The sequence below is a fragment of the Prionailurus viverrinus genome, chromosome C1 (genome assembly GCF_022837055.1).
Source record: "Prionailurus viverrinus isolate Anna chromosome C1, UM_Priviv_1.0, whole genome shotgun sequence".
In the NCBI taxonomy this organism is placed as follows: domain Eukaryota; kingdom Metazoa; phylum Chordata; class Mammalia; order Carnivora; family Felidae; genus Prionailurus; species Prionailurus viverrinus.
Genome location: NC_062568.1, coordinates 33,214,170 through 33,234,463, shown reverse-complemented (window position 1 = coordinate 33,234,463; position 20,294 = coordinate 33,214,170). Strand labels below are relative to the sequence as shown.

General features: G+C 41.9%; 1 protein-coding gene across 3 annotated transcripts in view; it reads right to left on the bottom strand.

Annotated features, from left to right (window-relative positions):
* ANKRD44 (ankyrin repeat domain 44) overlaps window positions 1-20,294 on the bottom strand; it is a 327,806-nt gene that overhangs the window by 223,410 nt on the left and 84,102 nt on the right. The window contains exon 1 of one of the 3 annotated variants that reach the window (XM_047870050.1): window positions 15,411-15,431. The exons of the other annotated variants lie outside the window; for them this stretch is intronic. The gene's annotated coding sequence lies outside the window, so the exon portion shown is untranslated. Of the gene's footprint in view, window positions 1-15,410; window positions 15,432-20,294 lie in introns of those variants that run through there. 3 annotated transcript variants of the gene reach the window in all.

Genomic DNA, 20,294 nt, shown 5'->3' with positions numbered 1-20,294 from the left:
CACAGTCCAGGCTGGAGCTTGCTTGAGATTCTCTCTGTCTCTTTGTCTCTGTCTCTGTCTCTGTCTCTCTCTTCCTCTGCTCCTCCCTGCTCATGCTCACTCGCACGCTGCCTCAAAAGAAAAAATTATTTTAAAAAAAGTTGTAGGTAATTTTCAATCAAAGTTGGCACCACAAGGAAGTCTATGATTCTCTTTTTTTTCCCACCAAACTTTATTCGGAAAAAACCCACTGATGGGTCCAGGTGATGGTAAGCTCACTCGGAGAGAAAAGCAAGGCCATCAAGCATGGCTCATGTCTAAAATTAGCTTTCAGTGTATTTTCTAAACTTTAGGAAAACAAGATTTATTCCCAGGATGTTAACTTGAATGCCAAGTTCAAACACATAATCTTGATAGTCTTATTGCAGAAAATAAGGGCTTTTAATAAGGAGAAGGAATAACTGACTTTCAGTAAAACCTAATTTACTATCTGTTTTTATTTAGCAGTAGGAAAAAAAAAAAAAGATAAAAGCCTTTGACCTCTGCTGTACCATTCCAACCACAAAGGTGACTGAGGTCTGAGATCGGGTCCAGAGTCGTGAGGCCTCCTTGTGACCTGACTGAGCATAACTGATGTGCCTCCTTTCTTGGTGTCTCCACACTCCATTCTCCGCACCAGCCTCCTCGCGACATCAGCTCTAAATGGTATGGAGACTCCACTAGTGTCTTTGCAGGTCAAGTCTAGATTTGGGAATCGGCAACATGCACCGAACATCAAAGCACTTAGCAACTGTTACCCAGTCAACACACAACATTCCAGCAGTTTAAAATGCACAATAAGATCATGGTTCCTTTGAGATCATAGTCCCATTGTCCTAAGTAAGGGGGATTTTTGGCTGCCTTTCCTCCTCCCAGGGCTAGAATTGGGGGCTCGGCCAAAGGCACTAAAACCAGGGTCTCGTGGGACAGAAGCAGCCTGCCTGGACGTGTTGAGACCTGTTCTCTCTTCTAGAGTGCTCTAAATACAGTTGGCATGTGCAACCACATTTCTCCTCTTGAATCATGAACAATCTAAAATGTCAAAAGGAGGCCAATGGGGGAAGTGGAGAGAAATTATCTGAGGAGTCAAGAGACCTGGGTTTACACTAGCCTTGGTGAGTTGGTATTAGATAGCTATGGCAAATAACAAAGTTAGCAGAAACCTGTTGCCTCACCAGAAAAGATGAGTTCAAAACTACCAACTCCCTGAGGACGAGAAGTGGAAGACCAGATTTTTTGAGGAAAAAAGCCCACCGATGATTCTGACGCAGTAAGTTAGAGATGGCAATCCCAGCACACAAGCACTTGAAAAGGCTTTACAGGCAATTGAGTATGCTCCTCAAACATGCCATACCGAATGTGGTCCTGCATATCAACACTAGAAACATTACACTTTGACCCTACAATCCCACTTCAAGGAAGCTATCCTACAGAAATAACTAGGTATACAGACAACTCTTATAGAGAGGTATTCATAGCAACAATATTTATGATAGTAAAAATCAGAAAGGAACCAATGTCAAAGTTAAGTACATTATTAAATAAGTTATAATACATGAATCCACAAAAGCTATAAAAGGGCCGACAGCTACATGAAAGATGCTCAATGTCATTAGTCATTAGAGAAATGCAAATCAAAACCATGAAGATATTTCATGTTCATGGATTAGAAGAAGTCATACTGTCAAAATGTCCACATTACAAAGCAGTCTATAGTTTCGATGCAACCCCTATCAAAATACCAAAACCACAATGAGATGCCGCTTCAGACACACTAGGATGGCTAACATGAAACAAAACAAAGACTAGGTGTTGGCGAGAACATGGAGAAATTAGAACATTACTGATGACAGCGTCAAGTGGTGTAGCCACTGCGGAAACGGTTTGGCATTTCCTCCCTTAGTCAAACGTGGAATGACCCAAGATTCCAGTCCTAGGTGAACATGCAGAAGAATCGAAAATGAGTGTTCAAACGTAGAACACAAATCTTCATAGCAGCATTATTCCAGCAGCCAAAAGGTACAAGTAACCCAAATGTCCATCAGCTGATGGATAAATAAATGTGGCATAAACATGTATGGAACACTATTCAGCCAAGAAAAGGACTGACACCTGGTGGCACACGTGACAACACAGATGAAACTTAAAAACATTATGCTACATGAAAGGAGCCACCGAAGTCACAAAGAGGCCATGCATCATATGGCTCCATTTATGAGCAATATTCAGGTTAAGCAAATTCATCAAGACAGTAAAGAGATTAGTGGTTACCAGGGATTGAAGGGGGCGGGGGAGATGGGGAGTGAGTGGGGTTTCCCTTTGGGGTGATGAAAATGTTCTAGAAGTTAGGTTGTGGTGACGGCTGCACAACCTCAGAAATGTACTAAACGCCACCAAACTATGCACTTTACAATGGTTAAAATGGTAAATTTCATGTTGATTATTTTACCAAAATTTTTTAAAGTTACAATCATAAAGCAGAATATTTTAGTTATTAAAATTGATCTTTTGAGGGAGTTTAATAAGATGTAGAAAATGTGGAAAGAGTGTGTGAAACTACTTATAGTGTGACCCCAGCTTCATAGTATATAAATACACACAGAAAAACAAGGAGTGAAAAGGAAATTTCTAAAAATGCTGAATAGGTTTATCAATAGATACATTTTTCATCTTATATTTTTCTGAATTTTCCCAAATTTTCTATATTATTTTTATTGTTAAAATATTAAATTATAATTCAATATTGTTTTATAATTATAAAAATAAACAATTTTTTTTTTAAAGGTGAGACCAGGGTGGGGGGTGGGGGGGGACCTTGGTGGCTCAGTCGGTTAAGCATCCGACTCTTGGTTTCAGCTCAGGTCACGATCTCACGGTTTTGTGGGTTCAAGCCCAGCATCCAGTTCTTTGCTGGCAGCTCAGAACCTGCTTGGGATTCTCTCTCTTCCTCTCTCTCTCCCTGCCCCTCCCCCACTCACTCACTCTCTCTCTCTCTCTCTCAAAATAAATAAATAAACTTAAAAAAATAAATAATACAAAAATAAAAGATGAGATCAGATGACACTTTGGGACACAGATGGGAAAAAGATAACAAGAATAATGGAAGGTCTAAAAAACATATGATGTCATGATATAAACAGCAGGAGCTAGACAGCATTATGGAATGGTTAAGACTGCAACACTGGGGAGAATTTATGTCCCATCCAAAGCTGGAATTGTGGCTCCAGATTCTTTGGAGTTTTCAAGAAATGCCGCAGCTCCGGACGGTTCAGTGAAATGCCCTGGGTTTTAAACCTTGGCAACTTATTCAATACTTTTCAAACCACAGGCCAAACAAAACACATCTGTGGACTGGATGTAGCCCACAGGCGCCAGTTAGCAAACTCAAGTTTATAGGAACAGGAATGTTTAGCCTGGAAAAGAAAAACCTTTGAACAGAGATAGTAACTTCAAATATCTACAGAAAGGCTATGTGCAAGATGGTGTGGACTTAATCCATTTGTCTCTAGAAGGCAGAACCAACCTAAAGGCTAGGTGTGGGCGAGAAGCAGAATAATGCCTAGTAAATAAGGGAGTGGTTTCTATTAGAGCAGCCGTCAAATAAACAGGGACTTCAAAAATGCATGGAGGTGCCCATCCTTGAGGTGTTCCAGCGATGACTACAGAGACTTCTGCTTAAGTCAGAAGTTGGACTAGGTCAAAGGCTCCCCATCATGGGGGAGTATCAGAAACTTGAAAAAAAAAAAAAACCACAGATTTTTGGACCCTATCCCAGAACCATGGGGTGAGGCCTAGGAGTATGTATTTTTCAGAAGAGTCTCAGCTGCCTGGCAGGTGGCTCAGAAACACTGCACTGAACCTCTGAATCTGTACTGGAATTCTATTATTCTAATCCACGGTTCTACCTAGCTGGCAGACAAGGGAAGGAAAGACTGAAGAAAGAAAGAACAATTTACTGGAACTCATTATGGCTCTGTGCTAAATGCCTTCTTTATGTCATCTCCCTGAATTTTCACAACAACCACATGAGGTCAGAAGCAATGTCCTCCATCCCACTTCCCAGAAAGAGAAACTGAGGCTTGTAGATTTGAGTATGGCCCAAGGTCATTGCCACCACTGAGAAGATCTTTCTGGCTCCAAATCACTCGCTAGTTCAACTATTCTGCATCGCCCTCCTCTGACCCATTTGACAAATATCTCAAGTGGCCCTGATGAGCCAGGCACGACACTAGGTGGAGGGGATTCAACAATGATTAAGATACAGTCCCTGGCCTCGAGAGGCTTTGGAATCTAGTGAGGAGAGCAGAAAAGTAAGCAATTACATTACAGCGAAAACGAGGGGGTCACACAGGAGGAGCATCCAATCTAGCCTTGCGTTATCAGGGAAGGTTTCTGGGAGGAGAGAACGTCAAAGCCAGGGCTCTAAGGTGACAAGGGAAAAGGGACTTCAGGCTGAGGGTGCAACATCTACAGGCCCGGAGGCCAGAGGGAGCCTAATGTGTAAGGAAATGTGAGAAATTCAGGGTGGCTGGAGAATGGGAAGCTAGACATGGGCCTGGCAAGGTAGGCAGGACAGAGCCCCAAGCACTCATGTGCCACACTAAGACTGCCATTTATCCTAAGAGAAACAGGAAGAGTTGAGGCTTAACACAAAGGAGTAACTCTTCAGAATCACATTTTATGAGGATCAGACTGGCTATAGTGTGGAAATGGATTGGCAAGGCAATCACGTGGAAGGTTGGGGGACAGAATTTCAGTGAAAAGGTGATGGTCACCCACACAAACATGGTGGCAGGGAAGATGCTGTGAAGCAAAGATGATGTATCTTCCATCCTCCCTTCCTTCGTTTCTCCCTCCCTCCCTCCCTTCCTTCCTTACTTCTCACGGTAAATAATACTACAGAGCCCTGGCTATCTACTGGCCATTCTGCTTGGACAAAAAGAAACCTAGTCCTTGCCATCATGGAGTCTGTCCTTTGCTAGGCAATAGATGTTTGTGGAAAGTACTTTCAAAAGTATTAAATAATAGACAAAAAGCACACTGGTTGGTTAGATTGCCAAGAATAACACAGATGGTAAAGGATGTTAGGGGGCTGGCTCCTCCCTCCTCCAGCATCAATTCTCAAAGAATCATTAAGTATAAGAGCCCATAAAATAAATCTGAAAAGTTACATCCTAACAAAGCAAGTACTCCTCAGAGTTGTATTCTTAATATTCATATATGAGAAGGTAAACCAGACTGTCTGCTTTTGGTGTATTTCATTCATGGAAAGTAAGAAGAATTTACCTACATTTTAATTCCTCATTCCTCAAACAGAAATGACTGCCTGACTAAAAAAGAAATGGAGATGGAGTACTAAATTAATAAACTAGAAGAATTATTAAAACCTTACTAAATGTGGCCTCACACTAAATTAAATGAAAACCCTTCTTGCTGTACTCGGGATATTTGCTAGGCGCATTGGCAACGAGTTTGGATTCACCCAAAAACTGACCACAGAACAAGCAACAAGAGACTTGGAGGGAAGGCAGCAGGTGTCTGAAGGGGCTTCCTGCTCAGAGCCTTACCAGACGTCAGGAGGGGGCTTCCGGTGCTCTGACCTTCCCCAAGTCTGCACTATTCCATTTCCTGAATTACTCCAACCAGTCCCTGGTCACCAGTGAGGCCAGGACATTCTTACCAGAGGCCTACTTGTTTAAGTCCTGGTTACAACATTCTTCTCACTCCTCGATCCCAGCATAAGAATCACCCTCAGTTAAACAGCTGTGCCTGTGGATGGCACATTAAGATGCTTCTCTTCTACAGGTGATTTTCATGATTTTTTTTGTTTTAATGTTTTATTTATTCTTGAGAGAGAGAGAGACAGAGCACAGGCAGGGGAGGGGCAGAGTGAGAGAGGGACACAGGATTGGAAGCAGGCTCCAGCCTCTGAGCTGTCAGCACAGAACCCAGTGTGGGGCTCGAACTCACAAGCTGTGAGATCACAACCTGAGCCGAAGTTGGACACTTTACCCACTTAGCCACCCAGGTGCCCTGAGGTGGTTTTTATTTTTTGTGACCTCTCAGATGACTTCTGATCTTTGTCATTCCAGCATCTCAATGGCCAGCAAGGAGAAAAAGTACATTAGAAAACGAACTTGTTGGGGTGCGTGGGTGGCTCAGTCAGTTAAGCACCCAACTTTGGGTCAGGTCATGATCTCGTAGTTTGTGAGTTCAAGCCCCACATCGAGCTCTGTGCTGACAGCTCAGAGCCTGGAGCCTGCTTCGGATTCTGTGCCTCTCTTTCTCTCTGCCCCTCCCCTGCTCATGCTCTGTCTCTGTGTCAAAAATAAGTAAACATTAAAAAAATTTTTTTTTTAATGAACTTGCTCCTGCTCCTTTCCATTTTTCACTCGGCTCTTACAACACTAGCTCAAGTAATCACACCGCTGATCACTGATTGTGATCTTTCATGGGTGTGTTATATAGCTTTCCCTGGTCTACCAGCAAAGGCGGAGCATACCCCATTGGTTGGTAGTATGGAGTCAAAATCTGCTTCCCCAGAAATGTTCTAGATGGAAAGAAATTGGATCCCACACAGTCAAATAATCCTAACCTTGGTAGATTAGAGAAGAACAAATGACTTAGAGGCATACATCCCCTGGCTCCTTTGAGCCAGCTTCCAAACAGGATCAACTTACAAAAAAATGTATTAGATTCCTAAAAGTAAAGTTTGAAGACACCCCTTCCCACCTTTATAAATTGTACCACAAGGAAAGAAGAGAAGATGCCAAATGGTGATGGGCGCTTTTGTTGCCATTATTAGCTTACGGTTTTATGGTATTCTTGGGACAGTATTGAAAAACTCTAAAAAACTGATTTCCTCAGACTTTCTAAATATCTATTTTCCTCTGGATACTCAAAGAGATGCTTAAGATCTGTTAAGCATTTTAGATATTTTCTCTCCAGCTCCAAACCAAAGTGTGATCTAAAGCTGTCTACAGGGGCCCTCGTGGAGAACGCTCGGTGCTGATAACCACCCCCATACATGCCACCAGTGCCAGGACCAAAGGGAGGTCAGAGAGAGCACTGGCGTCTTTCTTTGGCTCTAGGCAAAACTCATCTGATTATCGACTCCACTTCCCCTTCCCTGGCTCCCCAGGGGAAGAGTGCAGGGAAGCAAATCTTCAGGAAAAGAGCTATCAGTTCCTTCAACTTTCCCAGGGAGAGGCCCTTAGGCCAAGCCACCTCAGGCCACACCCCGGTTGATTGTTGTCAGCAATCGCTTTCATTTTAATGCTTTCAGATGGGTTCTAATGTAACCTTGGAGAAGAATAACCCCAAACCCCGTATAAACGACCCATTTTCTCCAGGCTGTTTGTGCCCCTCTCTCAGAATATAGTATGATTCATCCATTAGACTATCTGAAAAACAAGCATGGACCATAAAGGCAAAGTGGATACAGCAGCCAGTACTATCAGAGGCAGCTCTTTGCTTTGTGTCGCTCAAGTGATTCATGAACGTAATTCATTTCCTTGCCTACGGTTCACAAGATCACAGCTCTTCAGAGATGAAAAGACAAGACGTTCTGAGCAGTTTCTCCAAATGAACCAAATCTTGATGCAGTTTATGGACCTCAGGATCCCAAACCCTGACTTCATAACCACTCTTAACTATTCATGTGAATGGACACCAATAACAGGATAAATATGAAATCTATAGAAAACTGAAGAAAACAAGTTTTAGTTGGCATCATGCTTTCAACCTGTTAAATCATTTACCAGAGTAAACCTGAAACCACATTCTTTGATCCCCAACTGCTCTCAAGTGGGAAAGCAAACGAAGAGAGAAATGATGGAATGGGTAGTGGCTGGGTAGTTGGAGAAAGGCATGACAAAGACACAGAGGGGCCCTGGGTGGCTCCGTCGGTTAAGTATCCAACCTCGGCTCAGGTCAGGATCTCACGGTTTGTGGGTTCGAGCCCCGCGTTGGGCTTTGTGCTGACAGCTCAGAGCCTGGAGCCTGCTTCGGATTCTGTGTCTCCCTCTCTCTGTGCCCCTCCCCCGCTCGTGCTGTCTGTATCAAAAAATGAATAAACATTAAAAAAAAATACGCAGTCAGAGCTGCTACTTCCATTCCCGTGTCTCTAGCAGACATCACTAATCAAGCATGACACTCTTTTTGGTCTCACAGATACAACCTCAGAAGCTTTCTCAACACATCTCAATCCATCGGTTGCATACAAATGATAAAAAGTTGACCGGTATTTTATTTAACAATTTTATTTTATTTTCCTCTAAGAACAGGAATCACTTATGTAAATCACGATGAAAAGCTCGAAAGGGTGAAGTGCTAAAACAACAGCTTCTGATTTCTGTAAGATGGACAGATAAGGGTGCTGCCTCAGCACACGGCACAAGGTTGCCTTATGAGCCAGGAGAACAAAGAATCAGAGCACGGGTCTGGTCTCAGAGGCAGTAAGAACAGGACTGCAGCTAGGTGAGGGCTGCCAGGGAGAGAGGGTACTTTGGGGCCTCTCTTGAAGGCACAGGGACAAAGCACAAGCTGCTCAGAAACCACGGGAACTGACTCCCACCACCTAAAAGACTTAGTAACAAAAACTCCTTTGAGTTAAAGTTCCCCTTTTAAGGCTTTAGTCACATGAGTGAGTTAGAAGATTACCATTCAGTCACATCATACCGAGAAGTTGTTTACTTAATAAATGAGGTTTTTTGTTTTTTGTTTTTTGTTTTTATTGACTCCTCAATAGAGATCAGCAGGAAGGGGGAAGATAGTGTTTTCACCTGGGCTCAGGGATGCAGAATAGCCATGAGGAGCATTTATTGAGTTGTTACTACATGCCAAGCACTTCTCTTACATTATTTTGCATCCTCTTCACTACTAACAGTGAGTTCTTGATGCCATCCTCTTACAGATGAGGAAAATGAGGCTTGGTAATGTAAGTAACCCAACCAACGTTATAATGCTAGTGAAGGACCAGGGTTGGATCCAAATTAAGACCCATCTGATTTGGGACACCTGGGTGGCTCATTTAGTTAAGCGTCCTGACTCTTGATCTCAGTTCAGGTCATAATCTCACAGTTTGTGATATCGAACCCTGAGTCGGGCTCCGCACTGATAGCATGGAGCCTGCTTGGGATTCTCTCTCCCCCTCTCTCTCTGCTGCTACCCCTGCCCATGCATGCTTGCATGTGCACACACACTCTCTCTTTCTCAAAATAATTAAAGAAATATGAAAAAAAAAAAAGATCTATCTGGTCCTAAAGCTTGTGCCTCTCCCATTCCACTGAGCTGGCTCTGTTGGGAAGGCATCAAAGACACACTTGACATACTCAGAAATTTTCCATAAGGCAGATGCCTCTCTTATTCTGTAGCCTTCTTCCAGAGATTAGGAAGGAAGCAAATTCTCCTCTTACAAGGGAGGCCTTAAAAGAGAAGGATCACCCCACCTGTTGGAACTTCTTGCCTTGGACAGATTAGGGGGTCAGGGGCTATGAACTGGAATGACAAGCGTCAGCTTCCTTGGACTCAGATACCATTCCTCCTTTATGGAGAGATGCAACTTCAAAGTAGGTCAGAAACCCAAGCTGAGCATGGCCTCAACTCCACACAGAGGAAAGTGAAAGTTTAGAGGGACAAATGTCCTTACAGCCTTTGATGGAGTTTGATGGAGCAGAAAGTGTCCAGGGCAAACTCTGTTCTGGTCAGTGTTATAGCCAATAAGCTAATTCTGTCCTGCTTCCTCAGTAGGGTTTGCCTAGGGACTATAGACACCCTCTCATGTTATGTAGCCTCCATTGTGCACCTGTGTGCCAAGGGAGGGTAATGGGCCAGGTGGCCCCTGTGTCCATTCTCAGTACACGTCTCTCACTCTGATGTCCTGAAGCCAGGCTGCTGCCATTCCACTCACTGCTTGGTCCTGCGCTATTTACCTTCAATACTGAGGAACCACAGGGCCTATCCTTTGAGCAGGTTCAGGGAAACCCAGGAGCAATGTCAGCAGCATTTGTGGAACAGGCAGGCATACAGAAGGGTGATGGGAAGAGCTGAGCACATTCAGTGTGAGCGATAACACAGGGGATAACTTAGGGAAGTGGGAAGCAGGGAGGGAAAGCAACCAGTATACCTTGATTGCTTCCTACATATCTCAGATAAATGAACCAAGGAGCCATGACCCAATCAGGCCTGTTCAAACTCTTCCTCCAAAGCACTTGTGACAGGAGACAAGAGGGAATGTACTCCTTGGATGTCTGACTCAAAAATAATCTTTTAACTTAAAATTCATGTAAATTTTATGGTTTATGCCTTAAGATAACCACGTTTGTTTCAGTGTAAGAATAATGTTTTTTAGTTGACAAATGAAAAAAAAAACCTAACCATCTGGGAAGATAAACTGTGTTAATCCTGTGAATTCGGCAGACCCTGCCATACCTCCGATGCACCATCTTGAAGGGCACAAGATTCTGGGACCAAGTCAGGGTCATTCAGTCCTGCTGCCCCATCCCACCAGGAGGTTATCCTTCTTTTACCACTTTGGAGGTTGTAAATGTTCATTAAGAAAGGCAGATTATAAACCATAGCTCAGATAAGGGGTAGAAGCACAAGGAGACCCCATGAAAGGTCAACAGATCAAGACCAAAATAGCCAAAGGAACATATGCAACTGGGGACCCAATCACCTTGGCCTCTTCTCTAGTTTTGTGACCAGCGCTCTAGTGATGAAGGATTGGTAATCAAAAGAAAACTCTCCTGCACAGGAATTTACTCTGTTGAAACTCTGTCTCTCTCATACACACACACACCCTGCCACCACTACTTCAGGGGAAGGAGGGGAGCGAGGGCAGGCATACAGATCCCAAGAACAAGGAACCGGAGCGAGGAGGTGCTGATGATGGTGGATACAGAAGATGCCAGACATGAGGCAGTACTAGGGCCAAGAGTTTGGAAACAGGTAGATAGTGATACGGTGAGAGTATGCTGACATGAGATAGGAAGGTCATCTGGCCTCTGAGGCTGGGTTTTATATGCTGGTAGGTATGTGAGTTTAGATAATGGGTAGTTCTCAAAGAAACTATTTTCACCATACAGTTCCAAGTCACAAACCCAAAATAAGCATTTTCTGCACCAAACATTTGAATGTCTATAGATTTAATGACTATCTGGTCAGTCCATCATTGCCTAGGCAACAGCACATTCTCAGGAACCTACCAAGACCATAATCTCCAGAAGGGTAGGTATTGAGTCTACAGAGTCACCATTGTGTCCCTAACTCCTAGCACATAGTAGGTCCTCAACAAATCTATGCTCACTGAATGTAGAGAAGGGAACACTATAATATTATTAGAGGATAATTTCAAAATAACACATTCATTCACCCAGCCTCATCCACTCTGTTTTTATGATGTGTGTTAAACCAATGAGGTCACTGTAGGGTCTCACAGACGAACTTCAACATGGGTAAAAATCCTGCATCACAGCAACTGCTGTGGTGTCACATAACAACACCTGCTTTCACTCAAAAGAATCCAATAACAGCCACTACAGGGGAGGGAGGCAGGGAAATACATACACGCATGCATACCAGCAATCCCACTAGGTGACCTCATGCCCTAGAATGAAAGAGAGAGAAGAGAAAGAAACTATTCCAGAGCTCCCTTGGACTCCTTCCGGAGAGCTTCTCACAGTGTGAACACCTCACAGAGGTGAGCAGGACTCTGGTGTTTAAAGAGACATATTTTTCATACACGTTGGCCCCTAAACACAAGCCAACTGCTTATCTGCTGCTCAGAGAAACAGCAATCCGTTACAGCTTTGTAGGCAAAACTGGCTGTCGGACTCCATCCAGGACATCGTGTTGGACTCTAAGGTGGAGCCTTCCAAAGGTATCCTAAAGGATCATTTTGACTCTACAGACCTTTACTTCAAATACAGACTTAAAACTAGTCACTCAGAAAGCTGTACCCCCTGGAACATAGTCTGTACATCACCCCAAACAAGATGAGGTTGAATAAGGAGTATCTTCCAAAGGAGAACACTGTACGTCTACTTCCACGAGTGGTCTATAAAAGAAGTATATATAACATGGATATTATTTTTGGCAGTGTATCTTCCAGCCAGCTTTCTGGTTTTTCTAAGATGAACCCAAACAATATCTGCATGGTGATTATTCCACAGAAAGCCTGCTTGAAATTTTTCTGCATTTTGTCTCATTGATTTCAACACGTTATTTCAAGACCTCTATGAAATATATTAAACACATTTAACCTCAGCTAGAATAAATCCAGCTAATTAAATGATATAAAGAACAGCTCATTAGCAGAGCACGGGTAAATATTTCTCTATTCCAGCTAATAAGCAAGGTTTATTATACCCTTGAGCACTGTGCAGTCTCATCATGCCTCAATTATCAGCCTTATAAGCTAAGCCTAAGCAGAAAGTTGTTATTGAGCAAATAATGGCATTGGACATGTGCATTGCCAAGCTCTTGGCAACTGATTCATACGATCTTTAAACAGCCAATTTAAACCAACGGCAAGTTTTCATAAACAAGATGATTCTAACACTTTTAATGATCTGGTTTATCAGATTTCTTGAGTAAACAAACTTAGAACTCTTCTGTTCATTGTTAGAAAGATAATATCTCAACCACAGTTACCTTAAGCGATCAAACGTTAGTATCTTTAGGAGTATAGAATCTTTTCTAAAATACAATTTGGGTTTCTTTATTGCTATGTAAATTTTAGGATCATTTTAAGGCGATCAAGTCACTTTAAAGGATAAAGAATCAAAGAATAAGATGGAGTCTGCAGCTAAAGGTACATTCATATGAGCTACACCTATATTCACATTCTTTTTGTTTGTTTTTTTGAGAAAGTGCACAAGCACACTTGAGCACAAGCAGGGGAGAGACAGAGACAGAGAGAATCTCAAGCAGGCTCCACGCCCAGCACAAAGCCTGACTCAGGGCTCAATCTCACCTCCCTGAGATCATGACCTGAGCCGAAATCAAGAGTCGGATGCTTAACCAACTAAGCCACCCAGGCACCCCTATATTACCATTCTTTACCTCTATAAGTGTTGTGGGAAGTTACCCTAAGGAAACAACCAGGGATGAGCACAAAGATTCATGTTTAAGATGTTTATTAGGATGTTATTTATAGAAAATATTGCAAACTTCCTAATTATCTAATCTTAGGGATATAATAAAATACAGCACATCCATATGGTAGAATATTATGCAGCTGTTAAGAAATGATATTTCAAAGAAGTTTTAAGGACTTGGAGAAATACTTTTTTGTAACATAGTAGGAAAACAAGTAAACAAAAGCATATCCAAGATCGCCAAGGCTGGCATACAAACAGACATGCAAACATGCAAAAAGAATTCGGTTGCATAAAGACAAATATACAAGCTACCAAGTCTATATTTTGAAGCACATATACACATACATTAAATAAGGAAGTGTTGAGAAAAAAATGGGAGGAAAAATATCAACAAGTCAGTAGTATTTATCTCTTAGTGATTACATCACAGGTGAGTTGCTTTCTCATTTTTTTATTTTTTTCATGCACATATTCCAAATTTTGGATCTCTGATATCATTGGGAAAGAAAAAGAAACATTATAAAAACGAAATGCGAAAACATGTGTCTAAATGAAATACAAACTAGAACACAGAAGGCAGATGATATCAATGGCTATAGCAGAAGCAAAGCCTCAGAGACCAGAAGGTCACGAATGTTCCTTCCCAGACGGATGCTCAAAGTTAGGCCAAACCAGAGCTCAGGCACTAGAACAACCAATAGCTGCACGCATACGACTGCATCTATTTATTGGTTATTTTTAATAGCTGCATTTAAAAAGCAGGTGTGCAGGGCGCCTGGGTGGCTCAGTCGGTTGAGCGGCCGACTTCATCTCGGGTCATGATCTCGCGGTCCGTGAGTTCGAGCCCCGCGTCAGGTTCTGTGCTGACAGCTCGGAGCCTGGAGCCTGTTTCAGATTCTGTGTCTCCCTCTCTGACCCTCCCCCATTCATGCTCTGTCTCTCTCTGTCTCAAAAAATAAATAAACATTAAAAAAAATTTTTTTTAATTTAAATAAAAAAATTAAAAAAATAAAAATAAATAAATAAATAAAAAGCAAGTGTGTAGTTCATCTAAAGTTCCCCATCAGACTTTTCCATGTTGGGTTGATACAGTAAATCTAAGCAAAATGTGCTAGTATATTTTACTCTGTTTGCTGAAAAACACTAAGAAGTAACTAGCCAGCCCCAATTTTTCACCTGAAGCTCTTTCTTGTTTCTGGTTTAAAAAAAAAAAAAACAGCCTATTTTGTGAGGTACTGACTGGGATGCAGAAACCCAAGAGTTTGGCAGCATGAGTTTCTCTCAGTGTAGGGGGTCAGCCGGTATGGCGAGTCAGTGTAACACTCAAAATGCGAAAGTGTGAAGCAGTAAATCCATAGCCTCCAGCTTACTCCATCCCTAAAACCATGAATGAGAGAACAATCTCCAATTTTTAATAGCTTCAATTAACTGAAATAAACATCTCTATGTATTGTTAGTAAGGAAGATACGCATTCTTGGTTGACCAAGTATCCGGTACTTTAAAAGATCTATGTTAAGCCTGTCACTAAGTAGCCATTTAATTAAAGTAAATGTCTCCACATAAATCCTACTGGCACAGGGACATGCAGTTTTGGAAATCAACCTGCAATTAAGACTCTGGGCCTAATTGTGTGGCACCAACTGAGAGATCCTAAGAGCCATGACATATTGAAGGCCTTTAAGAGACTTAAACTTTTGTGTCAGGATTTATGATGCTGTTTCCTCCTCATTTCCTTCTCAATTTGTATTCAACGTCACAACCTCGATCAACAGCACATCCGCCAGCTGTCTCCTAAGCAGCTGGGGCATCGAAGAAAGAACACAAAAATCACACAGACCTGGGTTCGAGGATTTGCTCTGCCTTTCACTGGCTCTGAAACTTTGCCCCATGGTTTCTGTCCTCTCATCTGTAAAATGGAAAGGAAATTGCCTACCTCTTCTGGCTGCTGGGAAGATTTAAGAGAGCAACTCATGTGAAGGTTCAGAGTACAAAACTGTCATTTAAAATACAGCATATGCAGTATGGTTTTCAAAAATTTTTGTCCCAATCTGTAAGTAATATACAAGAATGGTACTTTTATTCAAACAAGGAAATGAATGGATATTTCACCCTAAAAATCTCTCCCTTAGGACGAATATTTCCTCCAGGGCTTCTCCTATCAGTGATCCAGCAAATCTCTTTGGAGCACGTACTGTGAACTAACCCATGTATTCCAAAGGATCAATGTTGCTGGAGGAAAAATCTTAGCTTTTTAGTTGGTCCTACCTCCCTCCATTTTAGGAACTCACTCTCTTAAATCCCGTGATTCAGAAGAAACTATTAATTAGAAAACTTCCTGCAGCTTTGCTCACCACCAAGGCAGGCACATGACCCAGGCTGACCAGTCAGAGTTCTCTTGTAGGAACTGGTTTGGCTCTTGGGAGGGGAGCAAGGGTGACCTCTCTCCAAGACCCTGAGTAAAGTTGCATTCACCATCTTCCTCTTTGTGGCCTATGACTGGAAAATACTAGACTTTCCATTCTGCACTAACATCATACCACACATAACTACCTTTTCTGCAGCAGAAAAACATTTTTGTCCTCACAAGCATCAACTTCCGGGAAATACTATCTTACCGCCCTGAAATAGCATGAAACCTAAGGCAGCCAGTGGCTGGCTTCTAAGCAAGCACACGAATAGAAAAACAAACAACCAAAATCACTCCTTTGGCAAAAAAAAAAAAAAAAAAAAAAAGGGCTCAACCACCATCACAAATAAGAAGGCGGAGCCAGCTGGTCTATAAAATCACCAGCCCATAAAAGGAGCGGGAAGATGAAGAAGGAGTTTTAACTATTCTTCTCATCACTGTTTGCCAAGTGAGCTTGGTGTTGCTGATGAGCAGAAATCATTTCATTTACTTTTCACTTTTTTCATGACCCAATTATCTTCCATGTTACTAGGTTATCTAAATAGCCACAATTACCTCCTGTTTCCTGACTGATTCATGTGTTTTTCAGTCTGTCAGAACCCATAAAGAAACAAAGAAAGATCCAGGGTGTCAGATATGATGTAAACACCATGAGGGTTTTTATCAAAGGCTCTAAAACCATCCAGAGAATCAGACTCTCAGTAAGGCTGGAATGCTCCCAAAATGGATTTCAATGGCAGAACATATTAGTGTTAGTCACCAGAGAAAATGTTGGTGTCATCATAGCCCACCAAAACCCAAGTGACTCAACCAGAGTAAGACTAGTATGTGCTTGAAAGACATAATAGACTCTCTTGGAGGGAGACAGCAAAAATAGCATACTCTACTCTGTATCTGAAAGACACTTAAAATTGTTGTGTAAAACAATTGAGAAATTAAGCAACAGGAAAATGGCTGGGTAACAAATCCAGAAGAGGCTATTTTCCACTTCTGAGCAAAGAGATAATGGTTCTGAATCACTCGTTTGCTCTTCCTCAAGGTGCACCCTTGAGATTTTTATCCTTTGAGGTAATAAAGTATGATAGGGTTATATTGCAACTGTGGGATCTAGTTTTCTCATCGGTTAAATGAGTGGGTTGAATGGCATGTTTTTTGTTGGTTTTTATTTTTATTTTTTTTTTTAGGTCCTTTCCAGATCTAAAAAGTCTGAAGTTCCGCTCAGAATACACAACTCCCACAGAATTTCCAGAAAAACATTTGTGTAATTGGCCCCAGAGGAAAAGATATTTAGCAACAAAGCCTTTCACTCCTGGATGAAAACATTCCCTCTGCTTCCTATTGACAGAATAAGTTTGGCAATAGCATGAGGGCTTGGGTTATAAATAAGAAAATTCATAGGCAGCATTAAAACACTAGAATGAGATAGAAGAAAAGGATAATTCTTGAGATCAAGACACCAGAACAGAATGGATTCTTATTCGCTTGGGATACTTTAGAAGAGGACCTGTAACATGACAGAAAGGATAAAAAGACATTCGAACAGAAGGAGTGGAAAATGTTTCCTGAGATGATCCTTCTCCAACACTCCTTCTACATTGGACTCCCCAGAGCAGGAGCCTCTGCCTTCTTTATGAGGTGCCACTGTCCTCACGTACCCACTTCCATCTCCAGGGATGTATAAAATGCCCATGGAACTCCCACTGTTCCCAACCACCTTTGTTGAACTTAGCTATGCCATTCTGCTTGCTGTGCACACATCATACAGGGCATTCGAGAGCCAAAGTCAACTATTTACCTGGGTTTTCCCATCTTCACACCTCTGCTCAAGCCAATCACTTTATTTTGACAGCTCTTTTTGCAACTGCTCCCAAGCCAATAACCATAGTTCAAGGGCCAGCTTCTCCATGAAGCCACCTGTGACCCATGCTACAGTCCACTCCCTGCCTCCCACATTTCCCTGTCACATACTGAAGGCAAGGGATGATGAGTCAAATATTGGATCTCTAAGAGACAGTGAAGAAAACAGAGTTTCCTGAAGCCCATTTATACTTCTCAGAATTGGGGGTAGGGGGTGGGGTTCATAAAGTCACTTTTTTTAAGTGTACATTTCTGTGGCATGAAGGCCATCCACATTGTTGTGTGACCAGCACAACCATCCATCTCTGGAATGTAATGTCACTTTTGCTTAAACTAGTTTGAGTGGGATTTCCATCACTTGGATCCAATAACATCCTGATTGATAAATAAATGTATAGTTAGACAGGTAATTACAAGAAATTCAAGAAGGATCTGAGGGCTGTTTTAAAAACAGTGAATAGGGGCGCCTGGGTGGCGCAGTCGGTTAAGCATCTGACTTCAGCCAGGTCACGATCTCGCTGTCCGTGAGTTCGAGCCCCGCGTCAGGCTCTGGGCTGATGGCTCAGAGCCTGGAGCCTGTTTCCGATTCTGTGTCTCCCTCTCTCTCTGCCCCTCCCCTGTTCATGCTGTCTCTCTCTGTCCCAAAAATAAATAAACGTTGAAAAAAAAATTTTTTTTAAATAAAAACAGTGAATAAAGTAAATTTTTATGATACTATGAAAACAAATGAGACCTTGATTTGAGGATCTTGAGAATAATCAAGGTCTGAGAAACCCAGACGAGAATTAACCAAATGGACTATGTAGTGCAAATCACTGGAAAAGGATTCTTTGCTTTATATTTGTAATAGGAGAAAGCTCTAATACACAAGAGAAGCTTGCGTCTCATCTCCCAAGGGAAGAAGACATCCTACAGAGGAAATTAAAATCAGGCTAAACAGACAAATCTCCTAAGGCTGGGAGAGGCCTCAGAGAATACAGAAGGAAGTAATGAAAGAGAGTAAAAGCCTTAGCAGAAAAGATGCCCTTTGTTTTATCAAGATTCAGAAAGCTGCTCTTCATATTTTCCTTACATATGCAAATAACTTATTAAAGTGTAGTAGAGGAATATTCTAGGATCACCTTTTTTGGGGTCAGAAAAGTCTGTGTAATATAAATTACTTTGAAATCAATCTAGAAAAGTTACATAAGAATGAAAGTATACAATACTAAACGTAGAAAAAAATAAAGAAACAAAACAGTCACAACGTAATCCTTTTTTATAGCAGGCCTTCATTACGCGACAGCTTTTGTTTCTTCTTTACCATATATTTATATTTAAATTTGAAGAACATTTATTCCCATTTTCTCCAGAAACAAAATTTGCCGTCATTAATATGCCTGAAGATTTTATTATAAATCCTACAGGGTTATGATCCAACAAGGAATTAGATGAGGCACAACGATATTCTTGGTGTCATGTTTGTTAGCCTAGAAAATGGGTTGTCTGTATAATGGGTTTTTATTATTTCTCTGCCTTTTTCTCCACTCATTAAGTACCGTCAGCAAGTATTTTGAGACAAGGAATGTGTCCTAGAGAAAGAAATGTGATGAAGAATTATTATGGGTGGACACTGGCAATTTGCTTGGTGGCCAGACGCAATCACAAATACCCTTCACTTTGGCGGAGAGGCTCCGCAGCTGGAAGATGGACGCTGCTTCAATTCACTGCTGTGTGAAGCTGATATTTCTGGGGGGACAAGTAAAAAAGGATTACAAGTACAGCTCCCAGCTGAAGCAGTTAGTTTGCCCCCAGCAACCAGTCTCAGAGAATCTTGCCTTAGAAATTTACCTGTTAATATAAATCAGTGTTAAAACCTCTGAGACATTTAAAAGCCCTCATTAAATGGACGTTCAGGAGCCTACTTCATTTAGATTCACAGGTAGGCTTACAATTGATCGTTTGCTTTTGAGATATATTATGTGATGTGAAAGTTACTTTTACAGAAAACAGCTGGGAGAACGTATCCATCTCCTAAATTTATATACTTTGAATTATTTTAAAACATAACTGCTAGATAAGGAAGGAAACCTCTTTAATGTCATAGTTTGGTTGTTCTTTGACTAGCAGCCCTGACCTCAAACTCCTGCTTTAACCTTGACTACAAAAGAAAGTCATTCCTAAGGAGGAAAGCATAGCTCAGAGTGGCTCAACCTCTCATCTCTTTCAGGGGGGAAAAAAAATTCCCTAAGGATCTGAAGCACAGTGTGAGGGGCTCAGGATTAATGCATTTATCTTCACCTCCCTCGGTGTCCTCTTTCACTCCTTTTGAAAGTCGTTGGCAAAAGGACAACATAATATGTCTCTTTTCACTGGAGATAACCCGGAAAGGTCTTGGAATTAGAGATGGAACACAGGGGAAATGTTCAGATAGTTCAGCCAAAGGTAAGAACTGGAAACAAGATGGGCTCTGAAGAGATGGCCGGCGGAGCAGGAAGCCCCTCACGTGAGGGCAGGAATGGCGGCTCCAATCTGGCTCTCCCACCTCTTGGGTCAGGCTACTTACATATACTGGAATCTTACTCTTGCTATCTGAAAAATGAGAACACTGTACTGAATGTCGAGGATCCCTTCCTCTACTACAATCCCAGTATTAAAACAACTTCCCGGACTCAAATCTTTTATTTTATGGTTCTGCTCTGGCTATGAATGGCACACAGAGGAAGACAGAATAAAGGTTTCTAGAATATGAGATCGTCTTCTAAGGTGGACAATGTTAGGCTGGCAATCCTAATACCGTGTGCTGCAACTGCCTACTAGAATCTGCTTGGTACTTTCCTTTCTCTTTATTCCCGGAAAGCACCGGCCACTGCCCTGAGAGCAGACACAGGAAGAAGAGGAAGATGGTAGGAAATCAGCCTCCTGAACT